Source organism: Pristiophorus japonicus, chromosome 9, assembly GCF_044704955.1.
Source record: "Pristiophorus japonicus isolate sPriJap1 chromosome 9, sPriJap1.hap1, whole genome shotgun sequence".
Taxonomy (NCBI): domain Eukaryota; kingdom Metazoa; phylum Chordata; class Chondrichthyes; family Pristiophoridae; genus Pristiophorus; species Pristiophorus japonicus.
The window spans coordinates 193,166,358-193,193,917 of record NC_091985.1 but is presented as its reverse complement, the minus strand read 5'-3'; the positions used below and the strand labels follow the sequence as shown (position 1 = coordinate 193,193,917).

The 27,560-nt window shown below is 53.3% G+C and overlaps 1 long non-coding RNA gene across 1 annotated transcript; it reads left to right on the top strand.

Moving 5' to 3' along the window:
- Positions 1 to 10,930: 10,930 nt before the first annotated feature.
- LOC139272805 (uncharacterized) lies at positions 10,931 to 25,558 on the top strand. The gene is made up of 3 exons (XR_011594967.1): positions 10,931 to 11,052; positions 23,407 to 23,496; positions 25,541 to 25,558. It is a non-coding gene; the product is annotated as an uncharacterized lncRNA (long non-coding RNA).
- The last annotated feature ends 2,002 nt before the right edge of the window (positions 25,559 to 27,560 follow it).

Sequence of the window (27,560 nt, the reverse complement as noted above, 5' to 3'; positions counted from 1 at the left end):
ACTGCCCAGTGACCCCTGAGTGAGAGAGAGGGGAAATCAGCCAAGGTTCTTGCTCCTGATCACTGCCCAGTGACCCCTGAGTGAGAGAGAGGGGGAAATCAGCCAGGGTTCCTGCTCCTGATCAGTGACCAGTGACCCCTGCCAGATAGTGCGTGCGCAGATGTCGGAAGAGGTCAGAATTGTGCTGGCCGGCGATGCCTTCATAGTCGAATATGCCACCGACAACTTGTCAGTTAGTGCAGAGGTGTTGGGAACTATGGGACGGGAGCCAGCAGAAGGATCAGGAACTGCAGGAGCGGGGAGCATGGAAATACGAAGGCAGGCTCACGGTTGTGTGTGTCCCACTGAATAATTCTGTCGTGATTTTCCTTCCATGCCAGTGGGAGCTAAAGGGCCCCCACCCCACAGTGACGACTTCTTGCTGCTCATCATCGGCCTGCTGGTGTTCCTGCTGGTGATTGTCTGCGTCCTGTTCGTAGTTAACGACTTCAAGATGAAACGGAGGATGGGTGCGTATCAGTCCGTCTAATGCCCTTCCAAACCCGATATCAAAACCCCGCTGTGTGTCCGCCCCAATTGTAAAAGTCTCAAACTCCCGTTCCGACCCCTCCATTGCCTCGCCGCCAACCCCACCGCCCCCGTCAACCCACCATCTGAACAACAACTATTTACATTTAAATAGCGCCTTTAATGCAGTAAAATGTCCCAGCGCGCTTCACAGGAGCACTAAACAAACACGATTGTGACACCAAGCGCCATAAGGAGATGGTAGGGACAAGTGACCAGGAGTTTGGTCAGAGAGGTGCTTTTTGAGCAGTGCCTTCAACGAGGAGGGAGTGCGGCGAGGTGCAGAAAGGAATTTTCAGAGCTTAGGATCCGAGGCAGTGAGAGCAGAGCGCTCCCTCAGTACTGCCCCTCCGACAGTGCAGCACTCCCTCAGTACTGCCCCTCCGACAGTGCAGCACTCCCTCAGTACTGCCCCTCCGACAGTGCAGCACTCCCTCAGTACTGCCCCTCCGACAGTGCAGCACTCCCTCAGTACTGCCCCTCCGACAGTGCAGCACTCCCTCAGTACTGCCCCTCCGACAGTGCAGCACTCCCTCAGTACTGCCTCTCCGACAGTGCGGTGTTCCCTCAGCACTGCCCCTCCGACAGTGCGGTGTTCCCTCAGTACTGCCTCTCCGACAGTGCGGTGTTCCCTCAGCACTGCCCCTCCGACAATGCGGTGCTCCCTCAGTACTGCCCCTCCGACAGTGCAATGCTCCCTCAGTAGTGCCCCTCCGACAGTGTGGTGCTCCCTCAGTACTGCTCCTCCGACAGTGAGGTGCTCCCTCAGTACTGCTCCTCCGACAGTGAGGTGCTCCCTCAGTACTGCCCCTCCGACAGTGCGGTGTTCTCTCAGCACTGCCCCTCCGACAGTGCGGTGCTCCCTCAGCACTGCCCCTCCGACAGTGCAATGCTCCCTCAGTAGTGCCCCTCCGACAGTGCGGTGTTCCCTCAGTACCGCCCCTCCGACAGTGCGGTGTTCCCTCCGTACTGCCCCTCCGACAGTGCAATGCTCCCTCAGTAGTGCCCCTCCGACAGTGCGGTGTTCCCTCAGTACCGCCCCTCCGACAGTGCAGCACTCCCTCAGTACTGCCTCTCCGACAGTACGGTGTTCCCTCAGTACTGCCCCTCCGACAGTGCAGCACTCCCTCAGTACTGCCCCTCCGACAGTGCAGCACTCCCTCAGTACTGCCCCTCCGACAGTGAAGCACTCCCTCAGTACTGCCCCTCCGACAGTGCAGCACTCCCTCAGTACTGCCCCTCCGACAGTGAAGCACTCCCTCAGTACTGCCCCTCCGACAGTGCAGCGCTCCCTCAGTACTGCCCCTCCGACAGTGCAGCACTCCCTCAGTACTGCCCCTCCGACGGTGTAGCGATCCCTCAGTACTGCCCCTCCGACAGTGCAGCGCTCCCTCAGTACTGCCCCTCCGACGGTGTAGCGATCCCTCAGTACTGGCAGTGGGGAGTGTCAGCCTGGGCTCGAGGGCTCGTGTCTGTGGAGTGGGAGTTGAACCCCCACTACCTTTTGACTCAGAGGCGAGTGAGCTACGCAGTGAGGCGTGGCTGTCACCAGTTGTTCGTGGTGCTCGTGAGGGCCCCGTGAGGGCAACATGCTGATCGTTACGTGTTCCGTCCTCCCAAAACTTCAAAGCGAGGATGTAAATACCTTCGTCAATCAACGGATGATGATGGAGGGTGGGGGTTTTGGGGTGGGGAGGGGTTGAGGGGTTGAGCGCTTGAAATGTCCTCTTTAATCGTGACTGATTCTCTGGTTGCAGTGATGCACCTCGCCCATCCTGTGCACAACGACTCCATCGTCTCAACCAACGAATACAGGGAGGTGTCTGCCACGCCAGCAACCAATCACGTCAAGCCCCCCTCGCGGAACGGTACGTGTGGCGTTTGTTTCTTTTTTACGTTCGCGGGATGTGGGCGTCGCTGGCAAGGCCGCCGTTTGTTGCCCATCCCTCAATGCCCTCGAGAAGGTGGCTATGAGCCTCCTTCTTGAACCGCTGCAGTCCGTGTGCTCATGTATCTGACATTATTATACATAACTGTATCCCGACATGCTATACATGACTGTAATGCGATATGACCTGTAACCACCAGCATACCTTACCACCGGGGGTGCACTTGCAAGAGACAGGTATATAAGGACAAGTCTCAGGCAAGTGCAGCATTCCAGAGCTGTGAAATAAAAGGTGCAGGTCCAGAGTGGCCTTGACTTCACTCCGTGCCTCGTGTGAATCTGTACTGAGGGGACAGGACTTTACAATCATCATTGTTAGCGTTAGTGTTTTCTTAGAAGAATCACTCAACACTCAGGGTCGGTTCCAATGCTGAAGCAGCTTTTATTACGCTCAGCGGGAAGGAAAAACTCAGGACCGTATCCAGGTTTCTCTTCACAGAACAAAGGGTTACATGCACCTTTATATGTTTCACAACAGTTACAAAACAGTTTACTACAGTTACACAGCCCATCACGGCTGGACACAAGCCAATCACAATGATTATAGATTACATATAGGTTATTTTAACCCAATAGAATTCCCCTTATGTCTCAGGAACCATGTGTTCGTCTTTTGTCAGCTTGGGCTGATTGATGGCTTTATAGGTTCTCTCCCTAGTTCTTTCATCTGGGAGAAATAATTGGTATATAGCCTTGTTTACAGCAAATGGTTTCCCTCTTATCTTTCTTCCTGAAATAATTGGTTTCATGGCCTTGTTCACAGGAGATGGTTTCCTTCTTATCTCTGTCTTCCCAGGCATTCCTACAGTGGGCCTCACAGGGTTATTGCTCGGTCAGTGAACGTTCAACAGTTCACAGTTTGACTACCTGATTTCCCATAATGCCTGGGCAGCCATTTTATGTGTGTGTCCATTTAAGCTTATGTGAGTTCTAAATATCCAGCAGGTGCCTAATGCCTAAGTCTATATATATCTTTCGACTCTCTACAACAATCATCATAGGCAGTCCCTCGGAATCGAGGAAGACTTGCTTCCACACCAGAAAGGGACGAGTTTGACGAGTTCACGGGTGTTTCAATGAGGGACCTAGTGTTCCAGGTCCCGAACCTCTTGTTGAAGGGTGGATGGAAGATGCTGGTATTCGCTTGAATATATAAGATTGAGTGGTGATCTGATCAAGCCGGTTAAAACGTTAAAACGATTTGATCGGGTGCAAACAGAGAAGCTATCAAACATGGATCGACGCCATTCGGGGGCGAAATTTGGAAGCATTGTTCAATACACAAAGTGTATTGGGAAATCTCCACACCTATTCTCAATGAGGCTGCAGAAGTTTTCACACTGCTCCCCCGCCCCGATCAAAAATGGAGCAGTCAGTAACAGGGCATCAATTGGTCTCCTCTTATCTTGAGACATCAAATATCGACACGCTGTTCTTTGAAATATCAAAATATTAAACTCCAGCCCAGTTGAAGGGTCATTAACATCAGCAGAAACAAACGGCAACTAACAGAATGAACACGATTCAGTAGGATGTGAATAACAGCAGCAACAACAGCAGAATCCAAACCCTGCAGGCACTTGTGAACTCGCTGGTGTCTCAGCAGGTTGAATGACCGAGTGAATCTCTCCGCACACTCAGAGCAGGTGAACGGCCTCTCCCCAGTGTGAACTCGCTGGTGTTTCAGCAGGGTGGATGATCGGGTGAATCCCTTCCCACACTCAGAGCAGGTGAACAGTCTCTCCCCGGTGTGAACTCGCTGGTGTTTCAGCAGGGTGGATGACCGAGTGAATCCCTTCCCACACTCAGAGCAGGTGAACGGCCTCTCCCCAGTGTGAACTCGCTGGTGTTTCAGCAGGTTAGATGACCAAGTGAATCCCTTCCCACACTCAGAGCAGGTGAACGGCCTCTCCCCAGTGTGAACTCGCTGGTGTTTCAGCAGTTTGGGGCCCAGGAGCATCGTGATCGGGGCTCAGGAGAGGCGAGGATTCGGGGCCCAGGAGAGGCGAGGGCCCAGGGGCAGCACGGACCAGCCCACACTGCGATATGTGAGGGCGCAATAGGTCCATGCAGCAGAGCTGGTCTCCAGTCATCTTGGTTAATCCTTGCCACTGGACCAAGACCAAGCTCTGTCAAGCCCCGTGTGGTGGCTGGTGTACAACGGTCACCCCACGTTAAAAAAATCCACCCACAGGCATCTTCCAACCTTTGGTATGTAGATCGGGACCTCGATTGTCAGGTCCCTCATTGAAACGCCTGTGAACTCATCCCTGTTTGGTGTGGAAGCAATTCATCCTCGATACGAGAGACTGCCTCATACTATAGATGTTTTCACAAAAACAAGGGGAAATTATCTTAAAATCTAAAAAGGGACATTGAGGGGCGAATTCATGAAGTTCATTCATTCATAGGCACTCCCTTGGAATCGAGGAAGACTTGCTTCCACTCTTAGCATGAGTTCTTAGGTGACCGAAGAGTCCAATATGAGAACCACAGTCTCTGTCAAAGGCGGGACAGACAGTGGTTGAAGGAAAGGGAGGGTGGGACAGGTTTGCCGCATGCTCCTTCCGCTGCCTGCGCTTGATTTCTGCATGCTGTTGGCGACGAGACTCGAGGTGCTCACCTCCCTCCCGGATACACTTCCTCCACTTAGGGTGGTCTATGGCAGCGACTCCCAGGTGTCAGTGGGGATGTCGCACTTTATCAGGGAGGCCCTTGTAACGTTTCCTCTGCCCGCCTTTGGCTCGTTTACCGTGGACGAGTTCCGAGCAGCGCGCTTGCTTTGGGAGTCTCGTGTCTGGCATGCAGACAATGTGGCCTGCCCAGCCGAGCTGAAGTAATGTGTCACCAGATGGGTCATCGGAAATTGGAACTCAGTCCTCAAAACGACTCTGGAAAGTCGGACACTTGAACCATTCAGGACTGAGAAAGTTTCAGATTCGATGCAAGTTAACGACATCTATTCTATGGGCTCTTTTGAGACAGCAGGAACGATCACAGAGAATTGTGCATGTTTCATGGTGCTTCCTGAAAGCGGGAATTGGAAATGACGATTTGAAAGTAGCATAAAACAAGGTCTTGAACCCTGTCCCCTCAGATTAAAAGTTTTCATCATCCTCATTGGCGGCCCCTCGAACGAGGATGACTTGGTTCCACACCAAAGGGATGAGTTCATAGATGTTTCAATGGAGGACTCAATATTCCAGTCTTGAACTCCAGGGGTGGAAGATGCCTGTGCGTGGATTTTTTTAACGTGGGGTGGCCGTTGCACACCAGCCACCACACGGGCTTGACAGAGCTAGGTCTTGGTCCAGTGGCAAGGGTTAACCAAGACGACTGGAGACCAGCTCTGCTGCACGGGCCTAGTGCGCACACATATCGCAGTGTGGGCTGGGCCCGTGCTGCCCATAAGAACATAAGAATTAGGAACAGGAGTAGGCCATCTATCCCCTCGAGCCTGCTCCGCCATTCAACAAGATCATGGCTGATCTGGCCGTGGACTCAGCTCCACTTACCCGCCCGCTCCCCATAACCCTTAATTCCCTTATTGGTTAAAAATCTATCTATCTGTGACTTGAATACATTCAATGAGCTAGCCTCAACTGCTTTCTTGGGCAGAGAATTCCACAGATTCACAACCCTCTGGGAGAAGAAATTCCTTCTCAACTCGCTTTTAAATTGGCTCCCCCGTATTTTGAGGCTGTGCCCCCTAGTTCTAGTCTCCCCGACCAGTGCAAACAACCTCTCTGCCTCTATCTTGTCTATCCCTTTCATTATTTTAAATGTTTCTATAAGATCACCCCTCATCCTTCTGAACTCCAACGAGTAAAGACCCAGTCTACTCAATCTATCATCATAAGGTAACCCCCTCATCTCCGGAATCAGCCTAGTGAATCGTCTCTGTACCCCCTCCCAAGCCAGTATATCCTTCCTTAAGTAAGGTGACCAAAACTGCACGCAGTACTCCAGGTGCGGCCTCACCAATACCTTATACAGTTGCAGAAGGACCTCCCTGCTTTTGTACTCCATCCCTCTCGCAATGAAGGCCAACATCCCATTCGCCTTCCTGATTACCTGCTGCACCTGCAAACTAACTTTTTGGGATTCATGCACAAGGACCCCCAGGTCCCTCTGCACCGCAGCATGTTGTAATTTCTCCCCATTCAAATAATATTCCCTTTTACTGTTTTTTTTTCCCAAGGTGGATGACCTCACACTTTCCGACTTTATATTCAATCTGCCAAACCTTAACCCGTTCGCTTAACCTATCCAAATCTCTCTGCAGCCTCCCTGTGTCCTCTACACAACCCGCTTTCCCACTAATCTTTGTGTCCCTCGACTCTTCTAGGCCCCGAACTCACGCCTCTCCTGGCCCCCGGTCACTTCGCTGTACAATCTCTCGCCGCTCCTTCGCCCCGACCTCGCCGCTCCTGCTGTACCTGCCCACGCTCCAATCACCGCCCTGGACCTTGGTGACGTCCAATCCAGTCCCCTCCTCCAGGACGTCGCTCTCCTGCACCAGCTCGTGCTGTTCCCTGAAGTGGTACGCCGCACCCTGGTTCCAGGGCCTCTCGCCGCTCCCCTTTTATGGCCCCGACCTGCGAGGAATCATCAGCGACATGTCACGGCCATAAAAAGGTGCTCCCACAGTGCTGTTAGGGAGGGAGTTCCAGGATGTTGACCCAGCAATGAAGGAATGGCCGATATATTTCCAAGTCAGGATGGTGTGTGTGACTCGGAGGGGAACGTGGAGGTGGTGGTCTTCCCATGCGCCTGCTGCCCTTGTCCTTCTAGCTGGTGGAGGTCGTGGGTTTGGGAGGTGCTGCCGAAGAAGCCTTGGCGAGTTGCTGCAGTGCATCTTGTAGATGGTACACACTGCAGCCACGGTGCGCCGGTGGTGGAGGGAGTGAATGTTGAAGGTAGTGGATGGGGTGACAATCCAGCGGGCTGCTTTGTCCTGGATGGTGTCGAGCTTCTCGAGTGTTGTTGGAGCTGCAACTCATCCAGGCAAGTGGAGAGTATTCCATCACACTCCTGACTTGTGCCGTGTAGATGGTGGAAAGGCTTTGGGGAGTCAGGAGGTGAGACACTCGACACAGAATACCCAGCCTCTGACCCGCTCTTGTGGTCACAGTATTTATGTGGCTGGTCCAGTTAAGTTTCTGGTCAATGGTGACCCCCAGGATGTTGATGGTGGGGGATTTGGCGATGGTAATGTCACTGAATATCAAGGGGCAGTGGCTAGACTCTCGCTTGTTGGAGATGGTCATTGCCTGCCACTTGTGTGACGTGAATGTTACTTGCCACTTGTCAGCCCAAGTCTGAATGTTGAGTTGCACCACCATGCATCGTCCATGGCTCCATGGAAACCACCGGGCTCGGACTGACTCCTGCTTACAGTCAGGCATTTGGATCGCCTATTCCAGCCAAGGGGATTAACACTTTCATCAAAATGGAGGTATAAGAGTACAGACGCTTGGAAATTATGATAAACCTTTATAAGGCACTGGCTTGGCCTCAACTGGAGTATTGTGTCCAGTTCTGGGCACCACACTTTAGGCAAGATGTGAAGGCCTTGGAGAGGGTGTAGAGGGAGATTGACCAGAATGGTACCAGGGATGTGGGACTTCAGTTACATGGAGAGACTGGAGAAGCTGGGATTATTCTCCTTAGAGCAGAGAAGGTTAAGGGGAGATTGCCCAGAATGGTACCGGAGATGTGGGACTTCAGTTACATGGGGAGACTGGAGAAGCTGGGATTGTTCTCCTTAGAGCAGAGAAGGTTAAGGGGAGATTGCCCAGAATGGTACCGGAGATGTGGGACTTCAGTTACATGGAGAGACTGGAGAAGCTGGGATTGTTCTCCTTAGAGCAGAGAAGGTTAAGGGGAGATTGACCAGAATGGTACCGGGGATGTGGGACTTCAGTTACATGGAGAGACTGGAGAAGCTGGGGTTGTTCTCCTTAGAGCAGAGAAGGTTAAGGGCAGATTTAATAGAAGTGTTCAAAATCATGAAGGGTTTTAATATGGATAGAGAGAAGGTGTTCCCATTGGTGGAAGGGTCGAGAACCAGAGGACACAGATTTAAGGTGATTGGCAGAAGAACCAAAGGCGAGATGAGGAAAACTATTTTACGCAGCGAGTGGTTAGGATCTGGAATGCGCGGCCTGAGAGGGTGATGGAGGCCGATTCAATGGTGGCCTTCAAAAGGGAGTTGGATAAGTACCTGAAGGGAAAAAATTGAGAGTGACAGACAGGGCGGGGGAATGGGACTGGCTGACTTGCTCTTGCAGAGAGCCGGCACGGGCTCGATGGGCCCAATGGCCTCCTTACATGCTGTAACCCTCTGTATAGTGAAGAAACGCCCAATCTCTTTCATATTGGTTACGTCTTCACCAATCCCTATTGTATCCAGTTTGCATGTACCAATCTCTAATCGATACCATTTGCATGCAGCAATCTTTGTGTACCGAGTTTGCTTGGAATCATCGACTGATACAGCACAGAAAGAGGCCATTCGGCCCATCGTGCCTGTGCCAGACCTTTGAAAGAGCTCTCCAGTTAGTCCCACTGCCCCCTGCCCTTTCCCCGTAGCCCTGTGAATTTTCCTCCTTCTATTATTTATCCAAACCCCCTTTTGAAAGTCACTATTGAACCTGCTCCCACCGTCCTTTCAGGCAGCGCGTTCCCGATCACAACTCGCTGCGTCAACACATCTCTCCCCATCTCCCCCTCTGGGTCTTTTCCCAATTACCTTCAATCTGTGTTCTCTGGTTACCCACCCTCCCGACACAGGAAACTGTTCCTCCTTATTTACTCGATCAAAACCCTTGATGGTTTTCAACATCTCAATCAAATCTCCCCTTAACCTTCTCTGCTCTAAGGAGAACAACCCCAGCTTCTCCAGTCTCTCCATGTAACTGAAGTCCCACATCCCCGGTACCATTCTGAGTCAATCTCCCCTTAACCTTCTCTGCTCTAAGGAGAACAATCCCAGCTTCTCCAGTCTCTCCATGTAACTGAAGTCCCACATCCCTGGTACCATTCTGGTCAATCTCCCCTTAACCTTCTCTGCTCCAAGGAGAACAACCCCAGCTTCTCCAGTCTCTCCATGTAACTGAAGTCCCACATCCCTGGTACCATTCTGGTCAATCTCCCCTTAACCTTCTCTGCTCTAAGGAGAACAATCCCAGCTTCTCCAGTCTCTCCATGTAACTGAAGTCCCACATCCCTGGTACCATTCTGGTCAATCTCCCCTTAACCTTCTCTGCTCTAAGGAGAACAATCCCAGCTTCTCCAGTCTCTCCATGTAACTGAGGTCCCACATTCCCGGTACCATTCTGGTCAATCTCCTCTTAACCTTCTCTGCTCTAAGGAGAACAATCCCAGCTTCTCCAGTCTCCCCATGTAACTGAAGTCCCACATCCCGGGTACCATTCTGGTCAATCTCCTCTTAACCTTCTCTGCTCTAAGGAGAACAATCCCAGCTTCTCCAGTCTCCCCATGTAACTGAAGTCCCACATCCCCGGTACCATTCTGGTCAATCTCCTCTTAACCTTCTCTGCTCTAAGGAGAACAATCCCAGCTTCTCCAGTCTCTCCATGTAACTGAAGTCCCACATCACCGGTACCATTCTGGGTCAATATCCCTCTGCACCCTCTCCCAGGCCTTCACATCCTGCCTAAAGTGTGGTGCCCAGAATTGGACACAATACTCCAGCAGAGATCTAACGAATCTTTTATCTATACCCAGCGTGCAGAGACCAATCTCTATCTGTAGCATTTACATGTCGCATTCTCTATGTACCCATGTTTACCTGGAGTAACCTCATATCCATAGCATTCGCATCTTCTTCTTCTGAGCCAGTCCCTCGGGGTCGAGGGCGACTTGCTCCCACATTGACATGAGTTCTCAGATGACTGAACAGTCCAATGCGGGAACTACAGTCTATCACAGGCGGAGGAGGGTGGTTGGAGGGACGGGTGGGTGAGGTGCCTCGGTTTGTCATGCGCTCCTTCCGCTGTTTGCGCTTGGCTTCCGCGTGCTCCCGGCGAGGAGACTCGAGGCGCTCGGCGCCCTCCCGGATGCACTTCCTCCACTCAGGGCAGTTTTGGGCCAGGGACTCCCAGGTGTCGGTGGGGGATGTTGCACTTTATCAGGGAGGCTTTGAGGGTGTCCCTTGTCACGTTTCCTCTGTCCACCTTTGGCTCGTTTGCCGTGAAGGAGTTCCGAGTAGAGCGCTTGCTTTGGGAGTCTCGTGTCGGGGGCATGCAAACTATGTGGCCTGCCCAGCGGAGCTGGTCGAGTGTGGTCAGTGCTTCAATGCTGGGGATGTTGGCCTGAGCGAGAACACTGGCGTTGGTGCGTCTGTCCTCCCAGAGGGATTTGCATCTACCAATCTGTTGTGTACCCGCTTTCTGTTCCAGTTGGCCTGGCCGCAGTCCGGATTAATGAAGACTCAGATTCCTTTGAAGATGATTATGAAGACTATGACACTTTTGCACCCAACCCCGCTCTCAACTTCTCCACCTTCAAATGTAAGCATTGGTTATTGTGCAAGGCACGAGTCTGGTGACAACAGCCAATGGTCAGTAACAACAACAATAAGAGCTCGTATTTATATAGCGCCTTTAACGTAGTGAAACGTCTCAAGGCGCTTCACAGGACCATTGTGAGATTTAAAAAATTTGATACCGAGCCGCATAAGGAGAAATTAGCGCAGTTGACCAAAAGCTGGGTCAAAGAGGTCGGTTTTAAGGAGCGTCTTGAAGTAGGAAAGAGAGGTAGAGAGGCGGAGCGGTTTAGGGAGGGAGTTCCAGAGCTTGGGTCCCAGGCAACAGAAGGCATGGCCATCAATGGTGGAGCGATTATAATCAGGGATGGTCAGGAGGGCAGAATTAGAGGAGCGCAGACATCTCGGGAGGGGTTTGTGGGGCTGGAGGAGATTACAGAGATAGGGAGGGGCGAGGGCCACGGAGGGATTTGTAAACAAGGATGAGAATTTTTGACATCGAGGCGTTGCTTAACCGGTAGCCAACGTAGGTCAGCGAGCGCAGCGGGTGATGGGTGAGCGGGACTCGGTGCGAGTTAGGACACGGGGGTAGCCGGGTTTTGGATCACGGAGGGTAGAATGTGGGAGGCCAGCCAGGAGTGAGTTGGAATAGTCAAGTCTAGGAGGTAACAAAGGCATGGACGAGGGCTTCAGCAGCAAATGAGCTGAGGCACGGGGCAGAGGCAGGCGATGTTACAGAGTTATACTCCGGGCGAAGGGCATTTCACTGGTGGGAGTGTGATACAGTGGCCATATTGGTCTATGGTTTAGTATTACTATAGCATATTATCATGCCATCTGCCAAAATCTGAAGGGATTTGCATCTTTGGCAGTGTCAGTCGATTACTGCTTCAAAAGCAGTGTCCTCTGGTTACTAATTCTTTTGCAACTGGAATCGGTTTCTCCTATCACAACCCTGCATGATTTGAACACCTCGATTAAATCTCCCCTTAACCTTCTCTGATCCAAGGAGAACAACCCCAGCTTCTCCAGTCTCTCCATGTAACTGAGGTCCCCACATCCCTGGTACCATTCTGGGTCAATCTCCCCTTAACCTTCTCTGCTCTAAGGAGAACAATCCCAGCTTCTCCAGTCTCTCCATGTAACTGAAGTCCCACATCCCTGGTACCATTCTGGTCAATCTCCCCTTAACCTTCTCTGCTCTAAGGAGAACAATCCCAGCTTCTCCAGTCTCTCCATGTAACTGAGGTCCCACATCCCCGGTACCATTCTGGTCAATCTCCCCTTAACCTTCTCTGCTCTAAGGAGAACAACCCCAGCTTCACCAGTCTCTCCATGTAACTGAGGTCCCACATCCCTGGTGCACAAACTAGGTTTTGTATTCCCCAGAATTTAAAAAATAATAACCATCATCATCATCATAGGCAGTCTCTCGTATCCACGCCACTAAGGGATGAGTTCACAGATGTTTCGATGAAGGACCTAATATTCCAGATCCCGAACTATACCCTGAAGGGTGGAAGATGCCTGTGCGTGGATTTTTTTAACGTGGGGTGACCATTGCACACCAGCCACCACACGGGGCTTGACAGAGCTAGGTCTTGGTCCAGTGGCAAGGGTTAACCAGGACGACTGGAGACCAGCTCTGCTGCATGGACCTAGCGCGCTCACATATCGCAGTGTGGGCTGGTCTGTGCTGACCCTTGGCCCTCGCCTCTTCTGGGCCCCAGACTCACGCCTCTCCTGGGCCCCGGTCATGTCCCTCTACAGACTCTCGCCGCTCCTTCGCCCCTCCTGCTGTGCCTGCCCGCACTGCTCCCTCCAATGGCCCCGGCCTGCTGATTGATTGATAGATTGACAGATAAAGGGGTGATTTGATGGAAGTTTTCAAGATATCAAGTGGAACTGCCAGAGAGACTATTGCTGCTGGTTGGAGAGACTAGGACTAAGGGGCAGAGCCTGTAAATTAGAACCAGGCCTTTCAGGACTGAAGTTAGGAAACAGTTCCAAACACAAAGGACCGCTAGAAGTTTGGAACTCTCTTCTGCAAACGGCAGCTGATTTTAAAATCGATAGATTTTTGATAACCAAGGTTATTGAAGAGTACGGGGCAAATGTGTGCCTGTAGAGTTCGGTAACAGATCAGCCATAAGAACATAAGAAATAGGAACAGGAGTAGGCCATTAAGATCACGGCTGATCTTCTACCTCAACTCCAGCTTCCCCCACCCCCCCCACCCAATCCCCGTATCCCTCGATTCTCTTAACATCCAAAAATCTATTGATCTCTGCCTTGGATATAGTCAGTGAGCCTCCACAGCCCTCTGGGGTAGAGAATTCCAAAGATTCACCACTCTCTGAGTGAAGAAATTTCTCCTCATCTCAGTCCTAAATGGCCGACCCTTTATCCTGAGAATATGACCCCTGGTTCTAGACTCCCCAACCCGGGGGAAAACATCCTCCCTGCATCTACCTTTCAAGCCCTGTAAGAATTCTGTATGTTTCAATGAGATCACCTCTCATTCTTCTAAACTCTAGAGAATATAGGCCTAGTCTACTCAATCTCTCCTCATAGGACAATCCCCCCATCCCAGGAATCAGTCTGGTGAACCTTTTTTGCACTCCCTCTATGGCAAGTATATCCTTCCTTAGGTAAGGAGACCAAAACTGCACATAGTACTCCAGGTGTGGTCTCACCAGGGCCCTGTATAATTGCAGTAAGACATCTTTACTTTTATACTCAAACCCTCTTGTAATAAAGGCCAACATGCCATTTGCTTTCCTAATCACTTGCTGTATCTGTATGTTAACTTTCAGTGATTTGTGTCCAAGGACACCCAGGTCCCTCGGAACGCCAACATTTCTCAATCTCTCACCATTTAAAAAATAATCTGCTTTTCTATTTTTCCTACTGAAGCGGATGACATCATATTTCCTCACATAAGAATATAAGAAATTGGAGCAGGAGTCGGCCTCCTGGTCCCTCGAGCCTGCTCCACCATTCAGTAGGATCATGGCTAATCTGATCATGGACTCAGATCCACTTCCCAGCCCGCTCCCCATAACCCTTCACTCCCTTATCGCTCAAAAATCTGTCGATCTCCGTCTTAAATATATTCAATGACCCAGCCTCCACAGCTCTCTGGGGCAGAGAATTCCACAGATTTACAACCCTCTGAGAGAAGAAATTCCTCCTCATCTCAGTTCTAAATGGGCGGCCCCTTATTCTGAAACTATGCCCCCTAGTTCTAGATTCCCCCACGAGGGGAAACATCCTCTCTGCATCTACCCTGTCCAGCCTCCTCAGTATCTTATACATTTCAATAAGATCACCTCTCATTCTTCTAAACTCCAATGAGTAGAGGCCCAACCTGCTCAACCTTTCTTCATAAGTCAACCCCTTCATCTCAGGAATCAACCTCGTGAACCTTCTCTGAACAGCCTCCAATGCAAGTATATCCTTCCTTAAATACGGAGACCAAAACTGTACGCAGTACTCCAGGTGTGGCCTCACCAATACCCTGTACAGGTGTAGCAGGACTTCTCTGCTTTTATACTCTATCCCCCTTGCAATAAAGGCCAACATTCCATTTACCTTCCTGATCACTTGCTGTACCTGCATACTAACTTTTTGTGTTTCATGCACAAGGACCCCCAGGTCCCTCTGTACTGCAGTGTTTTGTAGTCTCTCTCCATTTAAATAATAACTTCCTTTTTTATGTTTCCTACCAAGTGGATAACCTCACATTTTCGCACTTTATACTCCATCTGCCAAATGTTTGCCCACTCACTTAGCCTGTCTATATCCCTTTGCAGATTTTTTGTGTCATCCCCACAATTTCCCACCCATCTTTGTATCATCAGCAAACTTGGCAACATTACACTCGGTCCCTTCATTCAAGTTATTAATACAGATTGTAAATAGTTGAGGCCCCAGCACTGATCCCTGCAGCACCCCACTAGTTATCGTTTGCCCACCTGAAAATGACTTATTTATCCCGACTCTCTGTTTTCTGTTAGTCAGCCAATCCTCTATCCAAGGTAATATATTACCCCCAACCCCGTGAGCTCTTATCTTGTGCAGTAACTTTTTATGTGGTACCTTATCGACTGTCTCCTGGAAATCCATTATATTCCATTTGCCATGTTCTTGCCCACTCACTTAGCCTGTCTATATCCCCTTGAAGCCTCTTTGCTGCCTCCTCACAACTTACATTCCCACCTAGCTTTGTGTCATCAGCAAACTTGGATATACTACATTTGGTCCCCTCATCCAAATCATTGACCTATATTGTGAATAGCTGAGGCCCAAGCACTGAGCCTTGCGGTACCCCACTAGTCACAGCCTGCCAACCCCAAAATGATCTGTTTATTCCTACTCTCTGTTTTCTGTCCGTTAACCAAGCCTCAGTCCAATGTAAGGTTTTTGCTTTCCTTGTCCTTACTACAGTTCTTTGACTCTGGGATTCACAGGAACAAAATATACATGACACGCAGGTTTAGGCACAACCCAAAACTATTAGTTTATTAAAACCAGCAACACACAGCGAGATTTGGTTGAAATATACAATCAGCTAATCGGGCTGGTGGTCACCGATGTGGATTGTGGTCCCTGGAGCTGGGAATGAGTGGTCCCAATCCGTCTCCACCTGACTGCCGCAGTCCTCGAGAGTGAGAGAGTGTCTTCTTGTGTGTTTCACTGTCCATGTCCTTCCGTCTTAAAGTCTCTTTGTCACAAAGCCCTTCCCCAACCGCAGTTCAGTTGCTGGTCTTCTGAATGGCTGCCATTCACACAAAGAGCAAGTTATTATTTAAATGGAGAAAGATTGCAAAGTGTTGCAGTACTGCGGGACCTTGGGGTATTTGCGCATGAAACACAAAAGGATAGTCTGCAGGTACAGCAAGTGATCAGGAAGGCCAATGGTATCTTGGCCTTTATTGCAAAGGAGATTGAGTATAAAAGCAGGGAAGTCTTGCTACAGTTATACAGGGTATTGGTGAGGCCACACCTGGAATACTGCGTGCAGTTTTGGTTTCCATATTTACGAAAGGATATACTTGCTTTGGAGGCAGTTCAGAGAAGGTTCACTCGGTTGATTCCGGGGATGAGAGGGTTGACTTATGAGGAAAGGTTGAGTAGGTTGGGCCTCTCTACTCATTGGAATTCAGAAGAATGAGAGGTGATCTTATCGAAACGTATAAGATTATGAGGGGGCTTGACAAGGTGGATGCAGAGAGGATATTTCCACTGATGGGGGAGACTAGAACTATAGAGGGCATGATCTTAGAATAAGGGGCCGCCCATTGAAAACTGAGATGAGGAGAAATTTCTTCTCTGAGAGTTGTAAATCTGTGGAATTCGCTGCCTCAGAGAGCTGTGGAAAATAGGACATTGAATAAATTTAAGACCGAAATAGACAGTTTCTTAACCGATAAGGGGTTATGGGGAGCGGGCGGGGAAGTGGAGCTGAGTCCATGATCAGATCAGCCATGATCTTATTAAATGGTGGAGCAGGCTCGAGGGGCCAAATGGCCGACTCCTCCTATTTCTTATGTTCTTATGTTCTTATTAAGCAGAGTCTGCGAGATTGAAGATGACCCCTCTTTCTTTCCCACTCCCTGAAATACACATTGAATGTGGTTTCCTCTCACTGTCGATAGGTGTTTCTGGTTGTAGGCTCGCAGATAAACGTTTTTCTGATTCAGGCCATGAAGTAAATCAGACCCCGTTGTTTGAGTGAAACCGAGAGCATTGTCCAAATGCTAATTTCTCCCATCGAAATAAATCGAGGCTTGCACAAGATTCCAGGCCACATATTTCCACGAATGCTCCTTTTCATAGTCAATCAGAAAAGCTTCAAAACATCCCAATGTCCCGTATCAATGACCTTCATCAATTCCAAACCGTGGTTGGTTGTGCTTTAAGATTTAGTCTCCAGAATCTGGCATCTTCCTGAGGCCTGAGCCTAATATCCCATGAGCCAATCCCATGAGCCCTAATTCTATGATCTCATTGAAGGGCAGAACAGGCTTGAGGGACTGGGTGGCCTCCTCCTGTTCCTAATTTCCTATGTTCCTTTGATTCACGATCTTCATCATCATAGGCGGTCCCTGGAATGAGGATGACTTGATTCCACATGAGTTCGCAAATGTTTCAATGAATGACCCGATGTTCCAGTCCTGAACTCCAGTTGAGGGGGTGGAAGATGCCTGTGCGTGAATTGTTTTAACCTGTGGTGGCCATTACACACCAGCCACCACACGGGCTCAACAGAGCTAGGTCTTGGTCTAGTGGCAAGGGTTGAACCAGGACGACTGGAGACCAGCTCTGCTGCACAGATCTAGTGCGCTCACATATCGCAGTGTGGGCTGGGCCTGTGCTGCCCCTGGGCCCTCGGCTCTTCTGGGCCCCGAACCCTCATTCGTGGCACCTCCGCCACGATCTCTCACCGCTCCTCCGCCACGATCTCTCGCCGTTCCTCCGTCCCGATCTCTCGCCGTTCCTCCGCCACGATCTCTCGCCGCTCCTCCGCCACGATCTCTCGCCGCTCCTCCGCCACGATCTCTCGCCGTTCCTCCGCCACGATCTCTCGCCGCTCCTCCGCCACGATCTCTCGCCGCTCCTCCGCCACGATCTCTCGCCGTTCCTCCGCCTCGATCTCTCGCCGTTCCTCCGCCACGATCTCTCGCCGCTCCTCCGCCACGATCTCTCGCCGTTCCTCCGTCCCGATCTCTCGCCGCTCCTCCGTCCCGATCTCTCGCCGCTCCTCCGCCACGATCTCTCGCCGCTCCTCCGCCACGATCTCTCGCCGCTCCTCCGTCCCGATCTCTCGCCGCTCCTCCGTCCCGATCTCTCACCGCTCCTCCGCCACGATCTCTCGCCGTTCCTCCGTCCCGATCTCTCGCCGCTCCTCCGTCCCGATCTCTCGCCGCTCCTCCGCCACGATCTCTCTCCGCTCCTCCGTCCCGATCTCTCGCCGCTCCTCCGTCCCGATCTCTCGCCGCTCCTCCGTCCCGATCTCTCGCCGCTCCTCCGTCCCGATCTCTCGCCGCTCCTCCGTCCCGATCTCTCGCCGCTCCTCCGCCACGATCTCTCGCCGCTCCTCCGTCCCGATCTCTCGCCGCTCCTCCGTCCCGATCTCTCACCGCTCCTCCGCCACGATCTCTCGCCGTTCCTCCGTCCCGATCTCTCGCCGCTCCTCCGTCCCGATCTCTCGCCGCTCCTCCGCCACGATCTCTCGCCGCTCCTCCGCCACGATCTCTCGCCGCTCCTCCGTCCCGATCTCTCGCCGCTCCTCCGCCACGATCTCTCGCCGCTCCTCCGCCACGATCTCTCGCCGCTCCTCCGCCACGATCTCTCGCCGCTCCTCCGTCCCGATCTCTCGCCGCTCCTCCGCCACGATCTCTCGCCGCTCCTCCGCCACGATTTCTCGCCGCTCCTCCGCCACGATCTATCGCCGCTCCTCCGTCCCGATCTCTCGCCGCTCCTCCGTCCCGATCTCTCGCCGCTCCTCCGTTCCGATCTCTCGCCGCTCCTTCGCCACGATCTCTCGCCGCTCCTACTCCACGATCTCTCGCCGCTCCTCCGTCCCGATCTCTCGCCGCTCCTCCGCCACGATCTCTCGCCGCTCCTCCGCCACGATCTCTCGCCGCTCCTCCGCCACGATCTCTCGCCGCTTCTCCGTCCCGATCTCTCGCCGCTCCTCCGCCACGATCTCTCGCCGCTCCTCCGCCACGATTTCTCGCCGCTCCTCCGCCACGATCTCTCGCCGCTCCTCCGTCCCGATCTCTCGCCGCTCCTCCGCCACGATCTCTCGCCGCTCCTCCGCCACGATTTCTCGCCGCTCCTCCGCCACGATCTATCGCCGCTCCTCCGTCCCGATCTCTCGCCGCTCCTCCGTCCCGATCTCTCGCCGCTCCTCCGTTCCGATCTCTCGCCGCTCCTTCGCCACGATCTCTCGCTGCTCCTCCGCCACGATCTCTCGCCGCTCCTCCGCCACGATTTCTCGCCGCTCCTCCGCCACGATCTATCGCCGCTCCTCCGTCCCGATCTCTCGCCGCTCCTCCGTCCCGATCTCTCGCCGCTCCTCCGTCCCGATCTCTCGCCGCTCCTCCGTCCCGATCTCTCGCCGCTCCTCCACCACGATCTCTCACCGCTCCTCCGCCACGATTTCTCGCCGCTCCTCCGCCACGATCTATCGCCGCTCCTCCGTCCCGATCTCTCGCCGCTCCTCCGTCCCGATCTCTCGCCGCTCCTCCGCCACGATCTCTCGCCGCTCCTCCGCCACGATCTCTCGCCGCTCCTCCGTCCCGATCTCTCTCCACTCCTTCGCCACGATCTCTCGCCGCTCCTCCGTCCCGATCTCTCGCCGCTCCTCCACCACGATCTCTCGCCGCTCCTCCGCCACGATCTCTCGCCGCTCCTCCGTCCCGATCTCTCGCCGCTCCTCCGTCCCGATCTCTCGCCGCTCCTCCACCACGATCTCTCGCCGCTCCTCCGCCACGATCTCTCGCCGCTCCTCCGCCACGATCTCTCGCCGCTCCTCCTCCACGATCTCTCGCCGCTCCTCCTCCACGATCTCTCGCCGCTCCTCCTCCACGATCTCTCGCCGCTCCTCCGTCCCGATCTCTCACCGCTCCTCCGTCCCGATCTCTCGCTGCTCCTCCGCCACGATCTCTCACCGCTCCTCCGCCACGATCTCTCGCCGTTCCTCCGTCCCGATCTCTCGCCGCTCCTCCGTCCCGATCTCTCGCCGCTCCTCCGCCACGATCTCTCGCCGCTCCTCCGCCACGATCTCTCGCCGCTCCTCCGTCCCGATCTCTCGCCGCTCCTCCGCCACGATCTCTCGCCGCTCCTCCGCCACGATCTCTCGCCGCTCCTCCGCCACGATCTCTCGCCGCTCCTCCGTCCCGATCTCTCGCCGCTCCTCCGCCACGATCTCTCGCCGCTCCTCCGCCACGATTTCTCGCCGCTCCTCCGCCACGATCTATCGCCGCTCCTCCGTCCCGATCTCTCGCCGCTCCTCCGTCCCGATCTCTCGCCGCTCCTCCGTTCCGATCTCTCGCCGCTCCTTCGCCACGATCTCTCGCCGCTCCTACTCCACGATCTCTCGCCGCTCCTCCGTCCCGATCTCTCACCGCTCCTCCGTCCCGATCTCTCGCTGCTCCTCCGCCACGATCTCTCACCGCTCCTCCGCCACGATCTCTCGCCGTTCCTCCGTCCCGATCTCTCGCCGCTCCTCCACCACGACCTCTCGCCGCTCCTCCGTCCCGATCTCTCGCCGCTCCTCCGCCACGATCTCTCGCCGCTCCTCCGCCACGATCTCTCGCCGCTCCTCCGTCCCGATCTCTCTCCACTCCTTCGCCACGATCTCTCGCCGCTCCTCCGTCCCGATCTCTCGCCGCTCCTCCACCACGATCTCTCGCCGCTCCTCCGCCACGATCTCTCGCCGCTCCTCCGTCCCGATCTCTCGCCGCTCCTCCGTCCCGATCTCTCGCCGCTCCTCCACCACGATCTCTCGCCGCTCCTCCGCCACGATCTCTCGCCGCTCCTCCGCCACGATCTCTCGCCGCTCCACCTCCACGATCTCTCGCCGCTCCTCCTCCACGATCTCTCGCCGCTCCTCCACCACGATCTCTCGCCAAACCTCCACCACGATCTCTCGCCGCTCCTCCACCACGATCTCTCGCCAAACCTCCACCACGATCTCTCGCCGCTCCTCCGCCACGATCTCTCGCCGCTCCTCCGTCCCGATCTCTCACCGCTCCTCCACCACGATCTCTCGCCGCTCCTCCGCCACGATCTCTCGCCGATCCTCCGCCACGATCTCTCGCCGCTCCTCCGCCACGATCTCTCGCCGCTCCTCCACCACGACCTCTCGCCGCTCCTCCGATCTTAACCTCAAGTTCACAGCTCACTAAAAGCTCATGGGCGGGTACAAAAAGCAATCAAAAAGGCGAGTGGAACGTTGGCCTTTATATCAAGAGGGCTGGAATGCAAAGGGTGGATGTTATGTCTGACCCTATCTGGAGCGCTGCGTTCAGTGCAGTTCTCGGCGGCAAAGCACCTGAGGAAGGATATATTGGCTGTGATGGGGGAGCAGCGCAGATTTACCAGATCGATACCGGGGATAGAAGGCTTAACTTATATGGCCAGGTTGCATCAACTAAGCTTGCATTCCTTTGAATAGAGAAGACTTAGGGTCCATCTAATTGTGGTGTTTAAAATGTTGAAATGATTTGATTGAATAGATAAGGGACAAAACATATACAGCAAGTGATCAGGAAGGTAAATGGAATGTTGGCCTTTATTGCAAGGGGGATAGAGTATAAAAGCAGAGAAGTCCTGCTACACCTGTACAGGGTATTGGTGAGGCCACACCTGGAGTACTGCGTACAGTTTTGGTCTTCTTATTTAAGGAGGGATATGCTTGCATTGGAGGCTGTTCAGATAAGGTTCAAGAGATTGATGTTATATATGTAAACTTGTATTTACTCTGTACAGCCACCAGAGGGCTCATCCCCTGGAGTCCCAAGGGATCCCACAATCCCATGGGAGCACAGATATTTAAGGAGGCCTCACAGGTTGGAGAGGTACACTGGAGACCTGCAATAAAAGACTAAGGTCACACTTTACTTTGAGCTCACAGTGTTCAGTCTGACTCTTTCTCCATTCATAGCAGTTGATTCCTGAAATGAAGGGGTTGTCGTATGAAGAAAGGTTGAGCAGGTTGGGCCTATACTCATTGGAGTTTAGAAGAATGAGAGGTGATCTTATTGAAACATAAGATTCTGAGGGGGCTGGACAGGGTGGATGCAGAGAGGATGTTTCCCCTTGATGGGGAATTTATAACGAGGGGGCATCGTTTCAGAATAAGGGGCCGCCCATTTAAAACTGAGATGAGGAGGAATTCCTTCTCTCAGTGGGTTGTAAATCTGTGGAATTCTCTGCCCCAGAGAGCTGTGGAGGCTGGGTCATTGAATATATTTAAGGTGGAGAAAGACAGATTTTTGAACGATAAGGGAGTGAAGGGTTATGGGGATCGGGCAGGGAAGTGGAGCTGAGTCCATGATCAGATCAGCCATGATCTTATTGAATGGCGGAGCAGGCTCGAGGGGCCGAATGGCCGACTCCTGCTCCTATTTCTTATGTTCTTATGTAAAACCATTTCCTCTGGTGGGGGGAGACCAGACCAAGGGGACATCACCTTAAGATTAGAGCCAGGCCGTTCAGGGCTGATGTCAGGAAGCATTTCTTCACACAAAGGGCGGTGGGAATCTGGAACTCCCTCCCCCAAAAAGGCGGCAAGTGCTGGGGGAAACAATTAGAAATTTCAAGACAGATCGGTAGAATTTTGTTGGATAAGGGTATTGGGGGAAATGCAGCAAAGCGGGGTAATGGAATTGAGATACAGTTCAATCATGCTCAATCTGAAGGTGGAACAGGCTCGAGGGTCAAAGTGGCTTCCTCCTGCCCCTGATGTTACTATGTTGCTGCCATATCATGGACCACCCACCCATTCAATCCTCTCCCACTCCCCATGTACACATTCCCCTATCATGGACTACCCACCCATTTAATAACAACATAAGAAATTGAACAAGAGTAGGCCATTGGGCCCCTTGAGCCTGCTCCGCCATTCAATAAGATCATGGCTGATCTGATCGTGGACTCAGCTCCACTTCCCCGCCCACTCCCCATAACCCCTTATCCCCTTATCATTTAAGAAACTGTCTATTTCTGTCTTAAATTTAGTCAATGTCCCAGCTTCCACTGCTCTCTAAAGCAGCAAATTCCACAGATTCACAACCTCTGAGAGAAGAAATTTCTCCTCATCTCAGTTTTAAATGGGCGGCCCCTTATTCTAAGATCATGCCCTCTATAGTTCTAGTCTCCCCCACCAGTGGAAACATCCTCTCTGCATCCACCTTCTCAAGCCCCCTCATAATCTTATACGTTTCGATAAGATTACCTCTCAATCTTCTGAATTCCAATGAGTAGAGGTCCAACCTCCTCAAACTTTCCTCATAAGTCAACCCCCTCATCCCCGGAATCAACTGAGTGAACCTTCTCTGAACTGCCTCCAAAGCAAGTATATCCTTTTGTAAATATGAAAACCAAAACTGCACGCAGAACTCTAGGTGTGGCCTCGGTTAATGCCATGGTGGGATTTAAACCCGGGTGTCTGGATCATCAGTCCAGCCCTCCCACTAGCCATGTACACTCCCCCCTATCACTGACTCTACCCACCCAATGAATCTCCTCCCACATTGGCTGTAAAGCACTTTGGGATGTCCTGAGGGTGTGAAAGATGCTATAGAAATCAAAGTTTGCTCTCTCTTTCCTTCATGTCTTTTTGCTGTCTGTTGTTTGCTTCCAGCTTCTGTCCGCAACCAATCGCAGAGGAGGAATCCCCCCAGCAATGCCCCAGAGACGTTCCCAGAGGCTCAGAGGGATGGAAACAATACAGGTAGGCTTCGGGACAGTGAAGGGGTCCGCTTTCGCTCCAAACTCCCCCCCAGGGTTCCCCTGGAAGTGCTCAGTTCCTCCTGGCTCACAGGTCAGGGAGAAAGGGATGCACGCAGCAAAGGTCAGGCAGAAAGGGGCGGAGACAGAAAAGGTCAGGCAGAAAGGGGCGGAGACAGAAAAGGTCAGGCAGAAAGGGGCGGAGACAGAAAAGGTCAGGCAGAAAGGGGCGGAGACAGCAAAGGTCAGGTAGAAAGGGGCGGAGACCCGGATCACCGGTCCTTTAATGTTGCCCTGTGATTTCGTGGATGAAGCGAATTTAAAACGCCCTGCCTCGTGTTCAAATCCCTCCATAGCGTCACCCACTCCTTCCTATCTTTGTAACCTCCTCCAGCCCCTACTCCCCTCCCTATCTCTTAACCTCCAGCCCTACAGGAGGTTACAGAGATAGGGAGGGTGGTAGGGGCTGGAGGAGGTTACAGAGATGGCAGGGTTGTGGGGCTGGAGGAGGTTACAGAGATAGGGAGGGTTGTCGGGGCGTGAGGAGGTTTCAGAGATAGGCAGGATGTAGGGGCTGGAGGAGGTTACAGAGATAGACAGGGTTGTAGGGGTTGGAGGAGGTTACAGAGACAGGGAGGGTTGTCGGGGCGTGAGGAGGTTTCAGAGATAGGCAGGATGTAGGGGCTTGAGGAGGTTACAGAGATAGGCAGGATGTAGGGGCTTGAGGAGGTTACAGAGATAGGCAGGATGTAGGGGCTTGAGGAGGTTTCAGAGATAGGCAGGATGTAGGGGCTGGAGGAGGTTACAGAGATAGACAGGGTTGTAGGGGTTGGAGGAGGTTACAGAGACAGGGAGGGTTGTCGGGGCGTGAGGAGGTTACAGAGATAGGCAGGATGTAGGGGCTTGAGGAGGTTTCAGAGATAGGCAGGATGTAGGGGCTTGAGGAGGTTACAGAGATAGGCAGGATGTAGGGGCTTGAGGAGGTTACAGAGATAGGCAGGATGTAGGGGCTTGAGGAGGTTTCAGAGATAGGCAGGATGTAGGGGCTTGAGGAGGTTACAGAGATAGGCAGGGTTGTAGGGGTTGGAGGAGGTTACAGAGATAGGGAGGGTTGTCGGGGCTTGAGGAGGTTTCAGAGATAGGCAGGATGTAGGGGCTTGAGGAGGTTACAGAGATAGGCAGGATGTAGGGGCTTGAGGAGGTTCCAGAGATAGGCAGGATGTAGGGGCTTGAGGAGGTTACAGGGATAGGCAGGATGTAGGGGCTTGAGGAGGTTACAGAGATAGGCAGGATTTAGGGGCTTGAGGAGGTTCCAGAGATAGGCAGGATGTAGGGGCTTGAGGAGGTTCCAGAGATAGGGAAGATTGTAGGTGCTGGGGGAGGTTACAGAGATAGGGAGTGTTGTCGGGGCTGGAGGAGGTTACAGAGATAGGGAGGGTGTAGAGGCTGGAGGAGATTACAGAGATAGGGAGTGTTGTCGGGGCTGGAGGAGGTTACAGAGATAGGGAGGGTGTAGAGGCTGGAGGAGATTACAGAGATAGGGAGGGGTGTAGGGGCTGGAGGAGGTTACAGAGATAGGGAGGGTGTAGAGGCTGGAGGAGATTACAGAGATAGGGAGGGGTGTAGGGGCTGGAGGAGGTTACAGAGATAGGGAGGGTTGTGGAGGCTGGAGGAGGCTGCAGAGATAGGGAGGGGTGTAGGGGCTGGAGGAGGTTACAGAGATAGGGAGGGTTGTGGAGGCTGGAGGAGGCTGCAGAGATAGGGAGGGGTGTAGCACAGTGGGGGTTATGACTGAACGGGACTCAGTGTGGGTAAATCAAGTCCTATCGGTGATTGGGTAATGAGGGTGGGTTCATGCCCGTGCGAAGCAGAAACACCGGGACAGCCTGTTCCTGCGCCGTGGTTTCCAGGTCTTTGTACGCTAATGGCATCCTTGCCCTCGAGCCCTCGTTCTGACGGCCGTTTTCCCCCCGTTCCCCATTGACCGGCCGCCCCGGGACGCGATCTCGGCACGAAGCCCCCGCCTCACTACCTCTTTCCCGCCGCAGGTCGAAGGTCGGACGCCCGCCACAGGAGCCCGGAGGACAACGTCAGCTCTTCCGGGGAGGAGGATGCGGCGACCACCAGCGCCTGGGGAGGACGTGGGACGGCGAAACCCGGCTCGCAACGTGAGCGCGCTCCCTTCGTGTCGCGGCGCGGAGCGGCCGAGGGGGAGAACACACTTTCCATTCCTCTCAGGCCAAGAATCTCCCCACCTTCCGCTCGCACGCCAATCGCTGCATGTCAGAGCTCATCCAAATCTCCGCTAGCTCCAGAATCTGACCCGCACCCAGTCCTGTTCTCCCATCAACTCCCCCCCCGCCCACCCCACAGCCCACCTCTCTCTCTCCACCCACATAGCCTCCCTGTCTGGCAGCGAACCAATTTTCAATCCCGCCATGGCCTCGTTCCCCCCTCCCTATCTCTGTAACCTCCTCCAGACCCTACACCCCTCCCTATCTCTGTAACCTCCTCCAGACCTTACACTCCTCCCTATCTCTGTAACCTCCTCCAGACGCTACACCCCTCCCTATCTATGTAACCTCCTCCAGACGCTACACCCCTCCCTATCTCTGTAACCTCCTCCAGACGCTACACCCCTCCCTATCTCTGTAACCTCCTCCAGACGCTACACCCCTCCCTATCTCTGTAACCTCCTCCAGACGCTACACCCCTCTCTATCTCTGTAACCTCCTCCAGACGCTACACCCCTCCCTATCTCTGTAACCTCCTCCAGACCCTACACCCCTCCCTATCTCTGTAACCTCCTCCAGACCCTACACCCCTCCCTATCTCTGTAATCTCCTCCAGACCCTACAACCCTCCCTATCTCTGTAATCTCCTCCAGCCTCTACACCCCTCCCTATCTCTGTAACCTCCTCCAGCTCCTACACTCCTCCCTATCTCTGTAACCTCCTCCAGACCCTACACTCCTCCCTATCTCTGTAACCTCCTCCAGACGCTACACCCCTCCCTATCTATGTAACCTCCTCCAGACGCTACACCCCTCCCTATCTCTGTAACCTCCTCCAGACGCTACACCCCTCCCTATCTCTGTAACCTCCTCCAGACGCTACACCCCTCCCTATCTCTGTAACCTCCTCCAGACGCTACACCCCTCCCTATCTCTGTAACCTCCTCCAGACGCTACACCCCTCCCTATCTCTGTAACCTCCTCCAGACCCTACACCCCTCCCTATCTCTGTAACCTCCTCCAGACCCTACACTCCTCCCTATCTCTGTAACCTCCTCCAGACCCTACACCCCTCCCTATCTCTGGAACCTCCTCCAGACCCTACTACCCTCCCTATCTCTGTAACCTCCTCCAGCCCCTACAACCCTCCCTATCTCTGTAACCTCCTCCAGCCCCTACACCCCTCCCTATCTCTGTAACCTCCTCCAGACCCTACACCCCTCCCTATCTCTGTAATCTCCTCCAGACCCTACAACCCTCCCTATCTCTGTAATCTCCTCCAGCCTCTACACCCCTCCCTATCTCTGTAACCTCCTCCAGCTCCTACACCCCTCCCTATCTCTGTAACCTCCTCCAGCTCCTACACCCCTCCCTATCTCTGTAACCTCCTCCAGACCCTACACCGCTCCCTATCTCTGTAACCTCCTCCAGACCTACAACCCTCCCTATCTCTGTATTCTCCTCCAGACCCTACAACCCTCCCTATCTCTGTAACCTCCTCCAGACCCGACAACCCTCCCTATCTCTGTAACCTGCCCCAGCCCCAACAACCCTCCCTAGCTCTGTAACCTCTTCCAGCCCCTACAACCCTCTCTATCTCTGTAACTTCCTCCAGCCCCTACAACCCTCCCTATCTCTGTAACCTCCTCCAGCCCCTACATCCCTCCCTATCTTTGTAACCTCCTCCAGGCCCCACAACCCTCCCTATCTCTTTATCCATCTCCAGCCCCTACAACCCTCCCTATCTCTGTAACCTCCTCCAGCCCCTACAACCCTCCCTATCTCTGTAACCTCCTCCAGCCTCTACAACACTCCCTATCTCTGTAACCCCCTCC